A 20,740-nucleotide genomic window follows, 5' to 3' on the forward strand; every position below is an offset into this window, starting at 1 on the left:
CCATTGGAAATACTGCGTAATAGGCTGATAGTGCCCATGTCCTGAGATAACTTGCATGGAGTTTCTGCACAAGCAGAAAGGATTCCTCTTTACTCTGTTGAAGGGCACCATTTGATAAAATCTCCCTGATAAACTCTCCTTTATCTATTAGCAGCTGAAATATTGTGTTTTTTGCTGGATAACTGATAGGTTACACAGACAAAAACATCACGTCATTAGCAAGGCCAGCATCAAATGTAGCTGTAAATCATCGAAATCCAGCTTTTACTCATAGATCATAACTTGTAATTTTGAAAACATGAGTTTAGATAAATTAGTTCCTCATCAAGAGTGAGAAATTGAATCCCAGCTTTAAAACTGTATTTCAGCACCATAATAACTACTTGGGATGCTGTTTTTCACAGGATATAGGAATGTACTCCGGGCTCTAGCTAACCACTCAGATATATTATGCTCAATTCCAGCAGCTGGAACCTGTTGCCCGTGTCAAAAGTACCTGTACTGCTAACAGTCTTTCCCAAATTGTTCCACTCTCAGATATGCTGGTATTTACTTCCTATCTGTTTCAATGGGCTTGGATCACAATGTGTGATGCATGCTTATAACATGGTGTCTTCTCTCTCCATCAGCTTTACTCCAGACTAACCTGCCAAGTAAAGAGTTGCCAAGGAGCTTGCAGAGCCTGTGCTGAAAACTCTGCCACCGTATCTGCCCTGTCACTTGCACTAGCTGGTCCCAGGGCAGCTGTTTCTCCATCACCCTTTCCACCAGGGATGGCTGGGAGCAGCCCAGGACAAAGCCCTGATGAGAAATGCAGTCTGTGGCTGAGGATGAATGGGGGACCAGGTGATGGAGATCACCTGATTGCAGCACTCCCTTTAAACTGCAAGCCTGGGGCTGTTTAGGTTAGTTTAAGGTTGGAGAATATGTTCTTTAGTAAGTTGAAAAACTGCTTGGAAAGTAGTGTGGGCAGGTCCTAGGAAGAAACTTAAACTAATTCAATATCTGGAGATGAAGTAGGAAGTGTGAGGAAAGAACCTAGAGGACTACAAGGTTGCTGAGGAGCTGTGGCCCCTGCCTAGCACTTCCACTTCTCTAACCTCTCCTGGGAGAGCTAAATAAATTCTACTGCCACTTTGCTTCCTCAACATGGGGCAAAATTTTTGGTTTGTAAGGATGAGGAATGCAGTGTCTTGTGTGCCTAAAGTGGGAGCAGCGACCTGCCTGAGGCTGGGCAAGGACTGTGGAGCTCTGATAAAGTGGTAGAAGACCTGCCTTGTACCGCTTGCCTGGGGCCAGATTTACCCCTAAAAGAGTGGACTTCTGCTTTGGGTGGAAATGGATGTATGTTGCAACTACCACCATGGGGATGCAGGGTCAGAATGCTGGGAAGGAACCATGCTACAAAGGTAAGAGCCCTGCACTGAAATCAGTAACTGTCTCGGGGTGTGGTACTATGAAAAATGTCAAACCCAAGAGTCTGAGTTTTTAAACTAGAAGGATGTGGCTAGTAAATACAACAATATTTTGTGGGAACACAAACCCCTTGCTGTCTGGGTATTAATCTATTGTACTCTCAAATATTGTGCTTGCTGTAACCACCTGATTTATTTGCCATTCCTTTTTTAATGTGTTAGTATGACTTTTATATAAAAATTTGTTTATCTGTGTACACGTATAAAAAATACAATCTAGCTATGTGCAGTGCCTGTTGCTGTAGCAACAAATTATTTTACAGTGTCTCTCCTGAAGCAAATAATAATTTTGTGCCTGGATATACAATAGGTATTTTCATGTCTTCCCCTCATTTACATCAGTTCCACTAATGAAATACATACATACAGTTATGATAGTGTAAAACAGCTAAAGAAGCAGTGAGAACTATTTTCCATTATATAATCCTGTAGAGGGGAATTTAGGGAAAGCTCTATCTTCTGGCTAGAGTTAAAGGAGCAAAGGAGAAGCCTTTGGGGATTTCAGACTGGACTGGCTAGGGCAATTTTTCTGCTTTGCATTTTTTTTGTGTAGAGAGCTGCTTGAAAAATTTCCAGCTAATGTTAGGGTTTTTTTTTTTTTTCTCCTGGAAAATGCCAATTCATGGAAATCAACAAGTTTCATGGGAATATGCTGATTTTTTTTTTTTTTAAATATTTTCATTGCACAAAAAGTAAAAAGTAAATGGTGATGACAAGGTCAAGGAATGTTCTGATATTTCATTTCAAGCTTGTCAGTTTTAACATTTCATCTTGCATAAGATTTTAAACAGAGGCAAAAATGAACCATGACTTATTTAAATAAGAAAATCACTTTATGGTCAACTTTTGTAATTGCACGGAGTTGGAAACAGAGTGTGCTGAAAATAACAAATCTTTTGTGGGCCTCCAAAATCTGCTGCTGTTAGTTTCTGCTAGGGAGTTGTTTTGTAGGTGCAGGAGTGGCAGTGGGCAGTGCTGTCAATGCCCACTGGTTGCTCACCTGAGGAACCAAGGCACTGCTGTTATTGATGGGTTTAAAAGAGGACTTTGGATCACTTGTGTATTTCTAAGCCTGGAACTGTAGTTTCTTGCTAATGCTTTTCATGAAGTTGCCATATACAAGCTTTGGGAGAAGACGCTTTAGTATGGGAAAAATCTAGTCTTAAAGCTTTTCACTCCTATACCTTTCAAATACTGACACCAGATTGCTTCCATCCCACATCTTATCTTTTAGGAGTGTGACTTTAATAAATCCTAAACTGTGGCCGGTGAGGCTCCATGCCCATTTCTGTGAACACTTGTGTATGCATTTATCCTTCCGATGTGATAAAACTACCATCTCATCAATTTTGTTTTTAATTAGTGGTCTCTGCTCAAAAGCATGATTAAGCAAGTTCAGGTGCTCTAGCTGCTGTGGCTTTCATTAGTACAACAGTTCTGATTTCTTGGAAGGTGGTTTTTTTTTTTTGTGTGTGGAGCTGGAGTGGGTGGTGTTGCAGGAGCTGACTGTTTTGAGTTTTTAAACTTGCAATAAATGTTAAAAGATTTGCTTCTCCTTGAGAACAAAACATATGTGAACATGAAACGCTTCTCTAGAATAAATTGTTCTGTGTTAATTTAGACACACATGATCAACTCCTGGACTAAAAGTGTTCTTTTTTTTCTGGAGTTAGACTAACTGAAGCAAAAGAGAAGCAAAGAAATCCATTTTGACTCGATTTAATGAAAACCTGCTCTTGAAAAATGGCTTTTTATGAAGAAAGTGTCATTTTTGTAATAGGACTATACTTGAAGTACTTCCCTATATGCAAACCATACCTATATTCAGGCCAGAAACGTTAGATACAGCAGATGCCTCTTGTCTGGTGATGGAAGAACAGCTTCTCAGAGGTACAAGCACCCTGTAAGGCTATGTATTGAGGCTGGCTGCCAGACCCCCCCCTCCACCTGATCCCTAATGGGAAGCACTCATACCCATCCTTCTATATTAAGGTAGACAAGCCCGATGTGAATGCCTGTTTTAACAGCATGAGGTCAGACCTTTAGCGACGTTTTGCAATCCCACTTCAAATGCTCCTCCCACCATGTGAGTCAGACACTTTCTCTTATTTATCTAGCTTTGCTCCTAACTTATCCACACCCAAAGCTCCAAATATCCTCCTTTATCAGTTGTTTCCCAACATCTCTCCTACATGCTTTGGAGCACACACTGAGAATCCAATCTATGTCTAGGTGCACCCTTGCCACTTAATGGGAAAACTCTGATGTGATCTAACTTAGACTTGTATTCAGCTCCAGCCATACAACTTAGCTTAATGCAAATAAGACCTGAGCTCTGCATACTGTAGTCAAATAACCCTTGGGATCTAGGAGATTTTCTGAAATGATCCTAATTCATTGCGGTGTGTGTTTATGAGCACATGTGCCCTTAGCAGCTTCTCTTTTTTGTATTGCCTTGATTATTATTTTTAAACTTAGTTTGGCCCAGCTGATGGGCAATAGGTCTGACCCTGCTCTGTGGGTGGGTCCTATAAAGTCCATCAGGGGCTGAGTGCAGGACCACCCCCTGCTTGCAGGGAGAGTACAGCACACTACCATGATGGGAGCTACAGTGGTAGGAAGATCAGGGAGGGGTTGTCTTTTGTCCTGCAGCATCCTCCTTCCCTTCTCAGTCCTACCCTTGGAAGCATGTGAGCCATGTGGGTCTCAAGCTGCTGCCATGGGCAAGCACTGAATGATGAATGTAGAAAGAAAAATGAACACTGAATGCCATCAAGCCTGTCAAATGGGCACCTCCAGAGCAGGAAAGTTTGAATACTTCTTTGCTCAACACCCCAGCCTGAAAAAGTTCTCGCAACTTTCCAGCTCTGAAAAGACTGGAGTTCAGTTAAGCTCCTGCCCCATGAGTCAGGATTGTTACCTGTGATTTCAGGTGCTCTGCTGTTCCATCCCATGCTATGTCTGCTCTATTGACAGAGCATTGGCTGCCTGCCCATGCTGGTTAAATGCTACTCTGTTTTTGGGTGCAAACTCTGGACATCTCCAGAGCACAGCAGATAGACTATTTGAGTCCACTTTATTTCTTAGCCTGGAGATCAGGTGTGCCTCCATGTGCCATGGATCTGCTGCAGACTCGGTGCTTTATGACAGTGTTTCCCCATGCGGGGCTCCTTGCTTTGAGAAAGCACATATCCAGAAATCATCGTGTGGCAAAACACACTTCAATAAGCAGCTTCATCCTAGGACCTACAATGCAAAGAACTAGTTCTTCTTTTGCCTATGCTTCACTAGGCATCAGAGATGCAGCACTAACACCACGGCAATGATTTTCTGTCCCCCTCTCTGGGGCTGACTAGGCTGTGCCTCTGGTCCTCTGCGTGCTAGACGCAGGGCAGGGAAGTGCCAAGGACAGCGGTGTGGTCTTAGAAAGCGAGAGGTGAGGGTGGAAGAGGGCTTTCCAACCAGGGCAGAGGAAAGGGAGACCAGAAAATGATGAGCAGGAAGTGAAATATGCAGGAATGGGTAAACAGTCGTGTCCTACTTGTTTTTGCATTGCCTGTGCCTAGCTTGATGCGACTTTCATTACGGTGTCAATGGTAACTCAAATAACAGGGGAGCTAGGGAAAGGACTGAAGACAGAAGCTGAAGAGGAGGCTAAGGAGAGCAATGATAGTGAGGGGAAGTATGCCAGGGGACTCCCAGGTGAAGAGATGCAGCCCTTGCTTACTACAGATTGGCCGCCTTTGCTTGTCTGACCCAAGCAACGTGCAGACGTAGGAAACATTGCTTTTTAAAGGGATGTGAATGATTTGATGCTGTGAAAACAGGGGTGGTGCCTGGCTGAAGTCAATGGAAAGCACTGAGAAACCTTCCTAGGTAGAAAATGTCCTGTACTGAAGGTTTAGAGCCTGAACTAGTCAGTGGGGTTTTTGTTGTTTTTCTAGACTTTTGGCTCGACTCATTTGTGAGTGGCCCTTCTCCAAGAAAAATGTTATGATGTTTCTATGGGATACACAACAAATCAAAGTGGTTTTTTTTTTTTTTTTCCCAGGATCTGATAATCCTACTTCCCTTGCATGCCAGTGTATCCTACTGTGTGCTCTACTAACTCTCTGTTAGCTGCTGGTACTATATTTTGATTCATCAGCCACCAAAACCCCATGCATGTAAATGCCACGTGGTGTCTAGAAAATACGGACAACCTTTTCAGTTTAGCAGCACATGAATTCCCTCAAGACACAAAGCCTGTCTCAATAAGACACTTGGTATGCTGTATATAGGTTCAATAAAACATATGCTAGAGAAGGGAAGACAGGAAGAATAGTACAAGATGCAAGTTGGTGTCAGAAGGTCTGAAAGATTAATGTCGTTTTGCCTTGCTTCTGATACAGTACTATCTCTCACCAGGTTCAGCTAAGAAACTAGCTCTCTTACTAAGTTCAGTTTCTACACATCTCGATGCTGATCTTGACAGTCTTAGTGACATTCCCTGAAGTGATAATGAAGTGTAATTCCATAGTCCTGAGCTCTAGCTAAAGAAAACATTGTCTCATTTTCTTGAACCACCCCTGCAAATCTTGATGCAGAACCTGTAAGAAACTGCATAAGGCATTGAAGTCCCTCCAAAGAGGGAATATGATCATGGTGGCTTATTAACCAGGATGCAGAACTTCACTTTGACAGTTCCACGTGTAGACAAGTCATTTGATACCACACAGACAATACTGTGTAAGTTTGTGTTTTATTTCTGGATCCCTGATGTGGGAAGTGGAAGATGTACAGTTTGAGCTCTTGGAGCTGTACTTTGAGCAAGGATAAATACCTGGAAAGGAATTCAACTAAATCACAAAAGACTAGGTTTAAAATCAGGACAGTTGTACACAGAAGTATTCTAGAATAGTCCTTATGTCCCTTCTTATTCCAGAGCAATTTCCTTGTTTTCTGGGAATGCCAGCACAGTTCTTTGCAGGACATGCTCATCTTGGAGCTGCTTGTCATTGCACTGCACTGAAGATGAATTAGGTTTAACGCACTTCTAAGGTTGTGCTTGCTGATCTTTGTCCATTAGGAGAACAAATTCTGCACATCTTCCCTGACATAGCTGCAAAGCCACTGTGTATGCAGGCAGTAATACTGGAGGAAGGTCCTTTGGCCTGCACAGCATATTGAATTATGTCATTTGGCTCAAGCTGTCCTGACTAAATAACTAGCAAATCTTCACACTTAGGCAAAAAGCATCCCTACATGTACTGTAACTCTTTGCTTTGTAGTGATTTCTGTCTATAACCTTGGTTCTTGAAAGGAGGCGTTCTTAATTCTCAGTACACCCTGATGCTCACAGGCAGGCTTAATGTCTCAACCCACTTGGTTGCCGGAGGAAAAGTGCATCAGGTATACATCTAAGGGCTAATAAGTACCACTGGGATACTGTATGAAGATGTTCTCTCAACCACATCATTCTCTGGGACAGGAGCTTCTACAGGGAAGAGCTATTTCAGATGAGTGCTTCAGTGCCAATGGGAAAAACATAGGGAGAGAGTTTAAAATGGACTGAGAGGAAAAACATTTTCTTTAAACCAGCTTGCTGAGTCTCCTACATTCCACTATAAAACATTTTCTAACTTCCAGTCTTTTTAAAGCAAGCGTATGAGTCTGCCCCTCACCACATAAAAGCAGAATGTTTTTCTATTTCTATCAGAAGCCAACATGCTTCACACTTTTCAGAAGGGTCCTGGCGTATTTCTGGGTTGGGTACAAAACATGTCAACCCCTTGCTCCAAGGCAGTACCAGTCGGCATTACTGGCATTTTGTCTCGCTAAACCCCAGTGCAAACTGCTGATTTAGCAGTGACAAAAACTTGTAGTATAGTAGGCTGTATACTATCCAGACATCCATGGATGCTGATCTGCTTTTTAACACAAACATACTTAAAATGGGAACACAGCTATGCCATATCCAGCTGAAGCTACAAAAATACTGTGTGTGGGAATTATTCATCCAGGGCCCCAGTGACAGCATTTTCTCTTCTAGAAACAGTTGTCTTTGAAAGCACCAAGGTCCCATCCTCTGAGCTGCACAGACTTCCTGGCAGCATAAGTCCCAGTAGCTTTTTTCTGTTTGTGCTTGTGGTGTTTGACTAGATTGTTCTTTGAACGTCCTGCAGTGAAGGTACTTCATGCCAGCATGTTCTAGCCATGTATGGGCTTGTGTGCCTAGTGAGGTTTTTTTGGGGAAAAAAATGCCTCAACAGTGAGGTGGGAGGAAATGCAGAAGCACTGGGATGTGTTTTGCAGAACTTAGTGAAGGCATCTGAGTAGCGGACTCTGGCTGCCCCAAGCATGAACACCCAGAGTTGAAGACTCCTTGAATCTAGTGTCTTCAAGATTCATCATGGCGAACATGCTCTGTTGGGTGTCCAGCAAATGGACGGAAAACTTGACTTTGAGGATACTGCCAGAGATGTTTGGACAAGATGGTGAAGGTGCAGGTGAAGAAACAACCTCCTTAGCTAAAAATATTCTGATTGTTGGCTTTGTCTCCCCTGGGAAACAGGAGCTTTTTTCATTCTCCCCTCCAAATGTTTCTCTGATATTTCAGTAGATGATGTTTTTCAGCCTGTGGTTTCTGAATTGCTGGTGGTTTGTGTGATATCTGGAAGTGGTCAAAAAAAAAAAATGGAAAAAGAAAAAAGGGGGTGTGTGGAAATTGAAGTGAAAACAAAGGTGCCCTGTGTGCATGGTAAGTAAAGTGGAGGGGAGGCATTTAAAGGTAAGCTCTTCGGGGAGCACTGCAGAAAGATTCTTTTTTTAATACAAGAAAATTATTTTGACATTAAATTATACATTGAGGAAAAACTAATCTGGAGGCCAAGGAGGTAGATAGCAGTAAAAGAAATCTCATCTACTTTTTCTCCTAGTAAATTAATTTCCTCAGTAACCCTAAATACACTCTGTTCTGTATGGTATATGCTGATATATCTTTTATTTCCTCCAAACCACTTTTATACAATTATAACTCAAGCTGACATGCTCACATGTAGAGCCTCCCACTGCTGTGATATTCAACTATGTAAAGATCTGAAAGAATTTATTCTCCCCAGGCTTTGTTGAAATAAAGATACATTCTAATAATTGTGTTAGAGGTGAAGTGACAGACCTAAGGTTGTACAAGAAATCTGTGACAGATGGGAAACTTGAATTCAAGTCAATAGCTTTCAGAGTAAGACATCCAGCCCTTAATGACAACTATATCATAAGACATGGGGAACCCAAACAAATTAGGGCCAGGCAGATTTGGATAGGCACTATATCATCTCATTTTCCCTGCACTAGCTGCTGTGTGACTGGCTTTCCCAAGTAAAGAATGAAGTTCACTTCCCATTAAGGCTTCCTTGCATCTTCCACAGGGTAAGAATATGCGAAGATATGGCTGTTACCACACAGCAGCTAATCAACTATGGTGTGAAATTAATGTTTGCCCCATAACTAGTTATTTGTATAACCCTCAATGAGCATTGTGTTGCACTTGCAAAGCAAAGTTCCATGCAGATACAAAGTGGGAGAACCTAACCATTCAGTTGGGCTGATAGCTAAGCCTTCATTTGGTCTTGAAGCCAACTGAGATGGCAAACCTGTCTCCAAAATCAGTGGCCCATAACATTAGTACAAGCAAATGGCTTTCTGCTGACATGTAAAGTATAGTCTGTAGAAGCATGCAAGCTATATAAATCTTTTTAAAGAAAGGTGACAAAGAAAACTTCTCACTGAAAGTGCGTTCAGGGAAAGCTATTTAATTTTAAGGACAAACATTCCCCTGAGTCATAACTACATTTAATTTCCATATGTTAGAAAAGGAGGAGAAAGAGCAGGAGGTTGTGGCGTAAATGAAATGGGAGGTTCCTCTAGTAAAAACTTCAGATGAGCAGTTGCTCCTTCAGGCATCTGCTTGTAGGAATATGCCAGACGAAAACTTTGCATACATATGGTGCACTGCAAACAAGGCACTCGTCAGTATGCAAACATCAGCTGATTTTTGCACATCTTTTTTGTTTTTCTTTCTAGCAAACAGTAGAGAGAGTCCTCTAATCTCTGCTGGGGCTTGCTGGCTCTTACCATAATGAAAGAGGAAGCAGGAAATAAAAAGGTGCTATGTTCTTCAGGGGCTGGTAGAAGTCAAGGTAGCAAATGATTAAGGAGCAAACTATTATGGGATAGCCCTCAGGTTCTGATTTCCTAGTCTGCAGCTCTCATTAGTAGATATGGGACTTCTCACATTAGAACTAGGATTGCTTTACATAAAACATCATAAAACTTGGAAACCTCATCCATGTGCCCACTGGATGTCCAATAACCTCCTGGCTACCTGTGCTCCTTATGGCACCTGGGGACATATGCAAACAACCTATCTTACAGCCCTACTACTCAAAATAAGCCACCCTGTGCTGGGGTACAAGTAGACCGTATGCCTTCTTACTCTAGTGACAACGTGTAGCCCTCTTAACTGAGGGGCTCATGATATCAAGGCTGCATGTTCAGATTGGTAGAGCTCTTCTGAACAGTCTGGTCCTACAGGGGTTTTGATAAGAATGTTTTAAAGCGCAGTGGTACAGCTAAAATATTTGTTTACAGTGAGACAGGTCTAACTTTTGCTGTGCTTGGCTACAGTCAGGTTAGGCTTTTTGTGCTTTAGAAATTACTCCTAGGAGACTGAGTGACTGTTCAAAAACAAACAAACAAAAAAACCCCAACCAACTGAAAATAAAACCCAGCACTTTGAATAGCTCTAGCTTGAAACTTTGTCAGAGTTCTGAGTAAGCGTTTGTGTGTGTTTGTTATCACCTCTCTTATGAGGGCTGTCTATCCCTGCTTTGAAGTCTGCCAAATGACACGGATGGCTACCTATCATGGGGCCCAGCAAGCACAGAACTTTGCCTTCCTGATAAAGTGCTCTTGCAAAAGAAAGGAACCAGGCAGAAACAGAATAAAACATAAGCCAACAACATAAGAATCCCATTAAACTGAAATGTACCTGGCCAGACTGTGCTCTGGTTCACCAACATCAGTTGGTGTGGTCAACCCCTGTTGCAGAATTTTCTAGCTGATAGACGTTAAGACACAATTTATGTGTTCAGCCTCAAGAAAAAACACCCTATACTGCTGTGGCACTGGTGAAAGGGGTCCTCTGCCAGGAAAACAGACTTTTAGTGCCATTATTCTTTTTTCTTAATACCTGTGCTGGGACTTCAAGTGCCACTTGTAATGGCTGATTTTCTTTTGATGCAGACGTTTGAAATAGATTAATTCCAGAAGTCTTTTTGATTTGTGGAAGCTGAATGCGAATAAAATCATCTAGATGGCTGACATCCAGCTGCAGTCTTGTTTAGTCACAAAAGTATTGCCATCTCTCATGACTTTACTGCAATTTTTCTGACATTTGCCACCTTTAGTGCAGTCCTGACTGATGGCAGCAGACGCTCTGAGAATCTCAGCTTTGTTTGAAAGCCACGGAGATGTGAGTTCAGCCATCCTGTTTATGCAGAAAAGTTTGAAAATGTTAAGTGTGTTCTGAAACCTCACACTAGAAAGCAAATAAAAAGAATCTTAATAACAGTTAATTGAAAATGTGAATTTTTTAAAAAAATGAAACCTCCTTTTGGGGGCAGGTGGGGGGCAGTAGTAGCATATGTTCAGGAAAGTGGTCAGTCCTGATCTGATGGTATCTGGAAGTCTGGTGCTAATAAGGCAAGGGCATCTTATAGAAAAAACTTCAGCACATAAAGTTACTGCGCTGTCTGTGTGATTTGTTCCCTGTAGCACAGGAGCGTACGAAATGCCCTCCTGGGTCAGACCAGCAGTTGGTCTTAGCGCTTAGTCTCTGACAGTGGCAGCAGGAGATGATGTTTAGGGAGAGCATGCAGGCCTGGCTGCTTTCTGTGGTCCACTCCCCTCCTTGAATTGCTGTATTAAGGATGTCACAGGGTACGTACCTGCCTTCTGCTTTCAAAATCCCTTTGTAGATCTGTTATCCATGAACTTGTGTAAGCCCTTTTTGAACTTGCTTATCTTGCCTGTGTTTTAAAACTCTAGCAGCTAGCTTCAGGATTTCACTACTTGTTCTGTAAAGAAATCCTTGCTTGTATCTGGTTTAAGCCAGTCTTATACTAGTTTCATCATGTGGCCTCGTACTGTAGTATTCAATGAACTATTTGTTCATTTTGCCCATCGTTTTAATGCAGTGTAAACCTTGATTATATCTTCCCTCTACCGTTTGCTTTCTAACTGGGGAGTCCCATTTTTTTCAGCATCTCATTGTAAAGCTGCTGTTACATTCCCTTAATTTCTCATTCTCTCCTATCCGTCTTGACTGCAAAGCTTAATTCAGGCACAAATGAGAATCTCTCTGACTCTAGCCAGACTTCTGAGAGCTACCTATCCTGCAGAAGTACTTGCAGAACTATGCATCGCAGGAGTGAAGGAACTCCCCTCTACCCTCCCCTTCTCTTACTCTAGACCCAGGGAATTTTCTCTTTCTCATCCACTTTGCACTTTTGTAGCTTCTTCTATTCAAGGACTTTAAGCATTTCTCTGAGATTAATAAAGCCTTCTCCTTGTATCAAAGCATATGATGGTGAGCAAGGAACCCCCAAATGACAGATGTTTTCTCAAGGTTAGATAATAAATAGCAGCAGAATTAAGAACAGAAGCTAGAAAACTAGGACCAAAGTCTCCTGCTGTCAACTACAGCTCACGATGGTTCATTTCAAGACACAATTTCTGGGTATCGCTTTAATGTGACATTACCTCCAAGTTTTGAACCAACCTGACTTCAGGGTTAAATATTGAAGTGTATGTATTTTTTCTGGCTGCTGATTAACTATTAGTGTAGACGCACTTTGACTTTAGAACTGTCATTCATTTGCTATGTGCACATCAATGTGATCCTTGTACTTCTATTCTTATTAAAACTGCTCTCTTCAGCAGTTAACATTCACTGAGAACCCTTGAACATTCAGGCGAACTTGCATGAATGACACTGCTAGTCAGATTATGATTCTCTGGGAGGTGCAAAAAGGCAAGGAGATGCTCTCTTCCTATATCATGGGAAGAAAATTACTAAATATTCTGTATCAAACTAGCACAGCAATTGACTTTTTTCCTTTCTAAATAGATTTTAAGCTCACTGCTCAAAATAGTTCAAGCTCTTCTCAAAATCACCTGTATCTTTTCTTATACAAAAATACAGAAATATGTTGAGAGAAAACTTCCATATAGAAATACTTTTTTTCCAAGGCATTTTTGTAACTTTTGGTAACAGCATGTCAAAATATTTAAAAAGCCTAGGATTTGGAAAATCTCACCTGGATATGAAGGTATCCTGACTATCAGTGAAAGATATAATACTGACAATTTGGGATTCAAGTTCTCATGTGCTTTAGTTCCTGGGCCTGTGCAACTGATCATCCAAACGTCACAAAATAGTAAGATATTCTGGATTTGCTCCTATATCTTTGCTAAAGATCGGACTCTTATCACTCATTATAGATGCAAAATTAATATGCCTCGGGTTAATATAAATATTTATTTCATGTCCCTGTGAGAGACAGCAGAAACACTGAACTAATACAGCTTTCAGAAAGCTTTGAGCAGGAAAAAGTTGACCCAAAGGTGTCCAGTGTGGAAGGATGCATCCCCAAGAAAGGCAGCAGAGCTGTAAGACCCCCTTTCCGCTGGCCTTCAGCAAGGGACATCTTGTAGGAAACAGAAAGAAAAGAGGTGGTAAGGGGGAGGCAGTGGAAATACAGCAAAAACCTCTTTTGTAACAACGTGTAAAAAGCCCAGGTAAGAGACAGGGTATTTCAGGCCCTTAAACTCTTACGTAGAGGGACAAATGCTGGAGGGGGGTTTTCCTTTGCATAGCAGATACGCTAGGCAACAGGCAGAATGATTAACTTAGCACTTGCCTAGACCAGTGACGGTACCCTATAAATACATCTTAGCTAAGCTTTCAGTTCCACATACTTCAGGGCTTAAGCAAACAAAGGTACAGTTTAATTAAGATACCATGGCATATGGGATCAAGAACTACATACCAACCCATGCCTTTTTTCTGGTTTTCCCCGACTAATGCACAAACAAAAGTCTAAATCTGGATAAACTCCCAGAAGCTTAGGGGTTTTGTTCAAAAATTATTTGATTTTCAAGACTCTACAAAATTGGCCTTATTCTCATTGGGACAACAGATTTTCCTCACGGCAATTTCAGATGAGGTGAAAAATACCATTGAAACAGCTTCCTTTGCTTTTCTTGCTGCGGTACCAGAGACTGGGGGTAACTAGGGAAAGGGGAGAAGAAGTTGCTTTAAAAAGAAGTTGGGTTAAACTCACCATCTGAGTGAACAGGAAATTGAAGTTACCCTTAGAAGAATTACTTTCCCTGTAACTTGTGTCGGAAGCAGATAAACCCCAGAACGCTCATTTAATTCACTTGCTGCATTTTGGTGAAAACACACAGCAGAAGAGATGACCTGTCTAGTTGTGTACTACGGCTCTGACTTAAGCTAGTTATTACTGAATATAAGCTCGTTTCAATGTTGAGTTGCTCACTCCATGCACTTAGTGCTCATCTGTGGTGTGTCCCCACACAATACACGCATTTTTTTAATATAAATTTCCTAGTCAAAACTGCGCTAATGGTGTTAAATGGTGCCTATGTCAGTGGTAAATATGTTGAGCTTTGGGAGTGGGATACTTTTCACCTCTAGACGCCAGCAAATCCATCTGATGAGATTTATTTAAAAGATTGATTGAGTTGTTGCTCTTGCTGCAGTAAAGCATGCTATAAAATTCCACCAAAGCTAAATAACAGTGTGCTGCTGAGCTGATGTAAATGCCAATGCACGAAGTGCCATGCACTCATCATTTGAGGCAGCCTAAACTGGAATCTCAGGCTAAACAAAAGCTTCCTAACTGCTGCGTGAGTGCTAAATCTTGGGGAAGGCATTTGGATTATCTGTCATTTTTTTTTTTTTCAGATTCTTACGGGCATCTAGCTAAGACAAAGACCTAGAAGATGAACAGCTAGAATTAATATAATGCACCAACAATAGTGTCTGGGCCTGCTGCTGCATGGTATGTACTCAGTGTATTAAAACTGCCTCCCAAGCTGCTCACTGGCCTCACTTGAACACTGTACTAAAATATCCTCTTCCAATAAATAAATAAAATCACTCAAAGGCTACGTGAAACCAATATCTCAATTGCAATGGGTGGGGAAAAAAAGCTGTTCTGGAATAGCTTCTATCTAGGACATTAGACAAAATAGAAAAATAAATGATACCCTGATGTCCCCTTAGTGGCCTATGTTTGAGAAGAGGTCTTCTGGAGGTAGGCTTTTCTCTTTTGAGCAGTGCTTAAGTTTCTTAGATTCTTAAATAGCCTGTATAATGCTTGTGTTGTTTAAAAACTGGAACTTATTTTGCAGGATTGCAGGATCTGCCCGGCTGTTCAAGACAGTGAATGTGAGGGCACAAACCCCAGGTGCAAAAAGATACTTGCAGAGATATATTTTTGTGTGTCTGCACGTACATCCATCTCCCTATGTGCGTGTTTGTATTTCTTGTATTTAACTAAAATTTTCTCCTGAACCAGTGAGGTAAACTTCAGTCCTGTGCTTTGGTTTATTTTTTGTGCTGGTGTGAAGTGCTGGCTGGCCTGACGGTCCTTGAGACGGGAGACCTCCGCTCACCCATAGCATAACTACCACACACACAGGGAGTTACGGGAGGGAGGTGTCCCTTCGCCAATGCCTTGTGACTGTGCCCCGTAGGGAAGCAGCTTTAAGTGGGTGAGACTGATTTGCTCTCTATTACTAGTTGCACCAGATGTAAAAAACAGAGTGTAAAGAGCTCCATCGAAGCCCAAGTGTGGAAGAGAAAAAGGCTTGCACTGACGGGCAGAGACTTAGATGCCAGATGGGGTAAAGCGACTGAAATTTTGCCACTGATCTCTGAGGCTGAGAGCTACATTTTTAGCTTCCAGAACTGCTTCCTGAGAAATCTGTTTCAGATAAACTAATGGAAAGGCAATCTTAATCCTAAATTGCTGTTTGTTTTTCATTTCTTGGGACTCTTGTCTCCCATGCACTTCACTACTACTTCACTGTGCCTCTGTGCCAGCAAAAAGGAAAAGGCAATAATACCATCTTGCCTGCTTTTTTCCTTACACGGCTCCATGAAAAGAAAGATAGTCCCGTATCCAGAGCTGGAATGTTTTGTGTAAGGATAACTTTGTGAGGAAAACTTAACTCCCAGCTCCAATACATGAAACACAACTAAGGACATCCAGAGGCATTGGCTTGCTACCAAACATAAGTATACTTTCACAAGTATAGCAAAAGCATATCCTTGCTGACATGCTAACCCCCCTCTGTCATATTTTGAGTTCCTGCTCTGGGAAATGATACTAGAATACCTATGTAAAGTGGCTGCAAGAATATTTTTTAACATAGATACAACCCATTTTTTTTTTCCTAACCTTGTTCTTAGAAGTGACTGTATTACTGCTGCAGGCATCTTCCATAGAAGGAAAAAAAAAAAAAGCAGCCTGGAGCAGACACCCAGCAGGGAAATATCCAGCCTGAATAGCTAAATCTAAGCAATGTCCTGAGAAACTTAGAGGGGCCCTGGTACTACCCTACTATTATTTAAGGCTACCTTAAATAGTGTTGCTTCCAGCTCCACCTGTCATACTGAAAACTGAGGCTTAGCCTGACAGATGATGCTCATCCTTGTCAGAGAAAGAAATGCAGGAGCTGCGCTGACTTCACTTACACAACTCAGTATTCTGAGGCAGCACGGTTCCTTTTATTGAAACTGTGACCCTGATGCTTTGTGTGCTAATAACTAGCACTGTCTCCTCACGATTTTAATTGTCAAAGCTTTCAACAAACCACCTCTTTTTTGCACCTCTCTGAACAGTCTAAGCCAGGCTAATCTTGAAGTATCACATCACTGTTGAACAGAAAAACACTAACTGTGGGCATGTCCTTGCTGTCCCGTGATAAGAAGCACTCTGCTAGGTGCTTGTATCTAGGAGATGAAGCCGGTAGGTCGTGGCAAGTCTGTGTTTGTGTGACTGAAAAAGCTAATGTGCTGATAGCAGGGTTTAAACCACGCAAACAGCAGGAAGAGAGTCCTTGGTCCAAGAAGTCGGGGTCTGGATTGAACTGGAGAGGTCTGGGTTGGACTTTGGCACAGCTTGGTGTCAGTTACTTCGTGTCTTTGTCCAGTGCCGTCTTCAGTACGGGAAGCGTGTGCTACTGCAAGGGTCTGTTAGTGCTGTGCTATTTGCAGCCTGTTACAAGGCAGGGGTGGAAAAGAAGTCTGAACTATAACTTTTTCTGATTATGAGCTTTTGGAGAATTTGTAGGAAATGCTCCAAATTATGAATGCAATACAATGCAGCACCTATGAGTGAGGAAATAGTACGCCACGCTTCTCATGGGGTCTGTGGTTTTGCCCTTACAATGCTTGCTTTTTAAAAGGTCTTTTGTCTTTCAATTCCTTACACTACTTTCTGAGAGTCTGCTAGCACTGGGTGTGGGGACACCTCCAGACTCCTGCTCCCCTTCCTGGGAACTGCCATGGTGGGGGACAGCTCATGGAATGACTGACCCTGGTCTCAGCAGACCTGCTCCAAAGCCCACAGAAATAAACACATGCTTTCCCACTGATTTCCACAGACTTTGGATTGATCTCCAGATGTCTGTCAATACTTCTTAATTGTGGAAATATTGTTATGGAAACTAAGTAAAGATGGCAATTCAGAGGAGACCTAAAACAGTATTTTTCTGAAGGGGGCAAAGAAAAGTCTTGCTGTAAAGCACTGCAGGTTCTCCTGGATCAGTTCTGTTCAAGTCCCTGGAGTGGCTAAGACTGAGGAAATCTCCTCTTAATCAAGAGATTAAAAAAAAAAAAATTCCAAAACATGTACCTTTTCATCCTCTCCTCAGTGAGTGTTTTGAAACCTCCACTTTCCAAATCTCCTAGAGCTGTCTCTGAATAAGGAGAGCTTCCTTTAAACTGGGACCTCCCTAGCAGATCATCACCTCTAAGGATGAGAAAACAGAGCAGAAGTAGTGGTACCAACAAGCAGCAGTTCAGACTGTTTGAAATCAGATCTTACCTATATACCAACCTCTTCCTGTCTGTGAGGGACACTACATTTGTTCTGGGCACTGTACAAGGTTATTTAGTCTATCATTTTTGTGGAGTCTTGAATTAATTTAATAATCTTTAATTTCCCATAACTAATGTTCTTCACCTTTGCAAATAATTCAGTGAAATTTCCATCTAGTTTTGAAGAGTTGTAACTAAAGCTCACCTTTCCGTGACTTTGCTTTTTCATCTTCGAAGAGTGTTAACTTAGATTTTCTTTCTAAAACTGTCTGCTTCTAGATTGCCCCCAATACGTGCAGGATATTCTCTGTGCAACTTCTCAGTTTCTTTGCCAGTGGGTTTTCAAATCTTACACTGTGGTCAGAGGTAAAAATATTCATGTTAGGAAGAGTCAGCAGGAAGTGCTGTATTTTTGTTCTGATCTTCATACGGATTTACAGAAGAAATTGCATCTGTATTCTGCTATTCCACATGCTCCTGTTAATCCCTATTCTTGCAGATAAGCCACTGCTGCACAAATTGTGCTGCTCATTTTAATGACTTCAAATGCATAAAACTTGCAAGTTCTCATTAACACCCCTGTAGCATAGTCCAAACGTTAACTCAGCTCATGCAGTCAACTTAATGCCGTAAAGTTATTTGTATTTATTTTGTTAAACAGAAAGTTACATGAACTTGTTTGTTTCTTAAATGCTATAAAGAGATTTCATAAATGTATTACGAAAATCGTTTGCCTTATAAAATGAAGATGGGGCTCCATGTGGTTAGGTAGCATGAAGGAATGATCAGATGTATAGAATGCAAACTCTACTAAGAAAAAGGAGAGTTTAAGTGGCCCAGGGGAAAGGCTCATGACTACAGAACTGATTTATGTCAAGGGGCGGGGAGGCAACTAAGCACCAGGGAAAAATTCTTAATTTAATATAATCATGGTCAACAAGATCATATTTTTCAAGTCAGGAGGGGTCAGTGCAGTCACCTACTCTGACCTCCCTACAATGAAGGACATAAAATGCTTGTCCCTGGGGAACAAAATCCTAGGGGGTTCATGAGTTACCTGAAGTCAGACAAGTTCTGCACTGCTGAGACTACTACTAGAAAACCCTGCGCTGACTCCTGAAGAGTAATAGTAGTCCATACATATGTCTTACATTACTGCCATTCAAAGTTTCTCCAGGATCATTTCATATTGATGTATGATAGTAAATGCACTGGCTGTGTGATGATTTAGGCAATAATGTTCTCTTTCAAATGCATGAGTTGAGGGAGCTGCTGTGACTTGGCTTCTGGAGATACAGATGGCATAAGTTCTAAAGTAAGGCGGTAAATAACACTTGTTTTACTTCATCTGTGTGCCAGAAAGCTTCAGGATGGTACAATCTCTTTTTTTAGAAGTAGTGGCTATGACCTTGTGCTGAGGTAACAAAATTCCTTGATCATGTCCCAGTACTTCACCAAAGTCCTTGAGCGATATGAGGAGTTAACACATTAGTATCATTGCCTTCACTGCATGCTCCTGTCCTGAGCTAAAAGGTGTCCCAACCCATAAGGCTTTTTCAGTCCTGGTTATCCCTCATGTGAGAGGTACAGGGATAAACTGAAGGCAGAACAATCATTAGGTGTTATGCAAGAGACAGTCCTTGCTCCCACAGTGACCTAACAGCTCCATGCATTCATGCACTTTTCTAGCCTGTTTCTGTGGGGTTTTTTTGAGTGTGGGGTTTGGGTGTTGGGTAGGTTTTTTTAGAATAGCTGAAAGCCAGCAGCCCAGGCACTTTGCTCACAGAAATCAAACTTGAATCTCTTGGGTCATGTACCACCACTTTTACTGGGATGCTGGCCTTGTTCCTCAGAAAGCCTGCAATCCAACAGGCATCTAGAGAATGTCACTCCGTGCTCTAAGCTTCAGGCAGATAAGTTTTTTTTCTAGAGGTCAATATTCAGACTTAAAAAAATGTTAAATTTGTTCTCCATACAACATGATTAAGACCATCCATAAGACTCTTCAGAAACCGTAGAGGTGCAACTGGATTATGCCTTACAAGAGACACGCATGTGCAAAACTACTCTCACTGGGTTAGTGCTCTGGGAAGCACACTGAGCATCCTATGTCGTGACTGCCCTGGAAACGTTTATTTCTGAGCAGAGCAGTGTGGGATCTGAGAGCATTTTTTGCAATCAGCAGGCTCAAAGTGTTCTGAAATGTCATATGAAATAGGCCTTTAGAATGTCACAAGAATGCAGAGCCCTGACTACTTAAGAGTCACCTATTAAAGTGAACAGAGAAGTCCTGGTATTGCACAATGATTTAGTACTTTTAACACACGATGATGTCAGTCTGCCCATGCTTGAAACTAAACGCTTTTTTCCATCCGCTATGTTCTGTTATCCACAAAACACAAAAGCATTTTAACCTCCACCAAGAGCAACGATATTAATGGGAATGAACAGAAAATGACAGTGCACAGTCAAGTTTCAAGGTGTTTTAAGTGTTTCCCTAAGCCCTGTTTTAACTCCTGCTGTTGGTCGTTGTATTTTGCCTGCCTTTTTGAACAACACAACTGTCAGCTACCTCCTGTGCAGAAACTAGAGGCAGGACCTAAGGTGGCAGCGTACTGTTTTAAGTTGGCTGCGAAGGTCGTTCCTTTCTGTTGAGTCCTCTGCTTCTATTTGCAGTCAGTCCCTGTCCGTGCTGCAGCACTGGAACACAAAGTAATGCTTGCAGCACTCGGACGTGCAATGAAGTACCTCAAACTTGATGGTGTTAAAATTTTCAGTGCTTAGTAGAAAGTATCATTCAGTGAATGTTTGGAAATTGAAGAAAAGCTTTAAAATGAGCCAGGCAAAATTATTTTAGGTTATTAAAAAAGTCTTTTAGATTCAGGCCTAATGTGAGGTGAGATGTGTGATACTGAACATGAAATTAATGATACTGAAGCTTTGTTCAGCTCAGTCTAGAGACCTCCTGCAGGCAAATTATGATACTTTTCATACCTGAAAGGTACTAAAACTTAAGAAATTGCTCTAGGGTCATTCCGCATTTTCCCTGGTCTGTCTCTTGCCTCATCTTCAAAGGGATGCGAAGCTAGCC

The 20,740-nt window shown here is 41.7% G+C and overlaps 1 protein-coding gene across 3 annotated transcripts in view; it reads right to left on the reverse strand.

Annotated features, from left to right (window-relative positions):
* RERG (RAS like estrogen regulated growth inhibitor) overlaps positions 1 to 20,740 on the reverse strand; it is a 114,180-nt gene that overhangs the window by 80,351 nt on the left and 13,089 nt on the right. The gene's annotated exons all lie outside the window — the stretch shown is intronic.

The sequence above is a fragment of the Balearica regulorum genome, chromosome 1 (genome assembly GCF_011004875.1).
Source record: "Balearica regulorum gibbericeps isolate bBalReg1 chromosome 1, bBalReg1.pri, whole genome shotgun sequence".
Taxonomy (NCBI): domain Eukaryota; kingdom Metazoa; phylum Chordata; class Aves; order Gruiformes; family Gruidae; genus Balearica; species Balearica regulorum.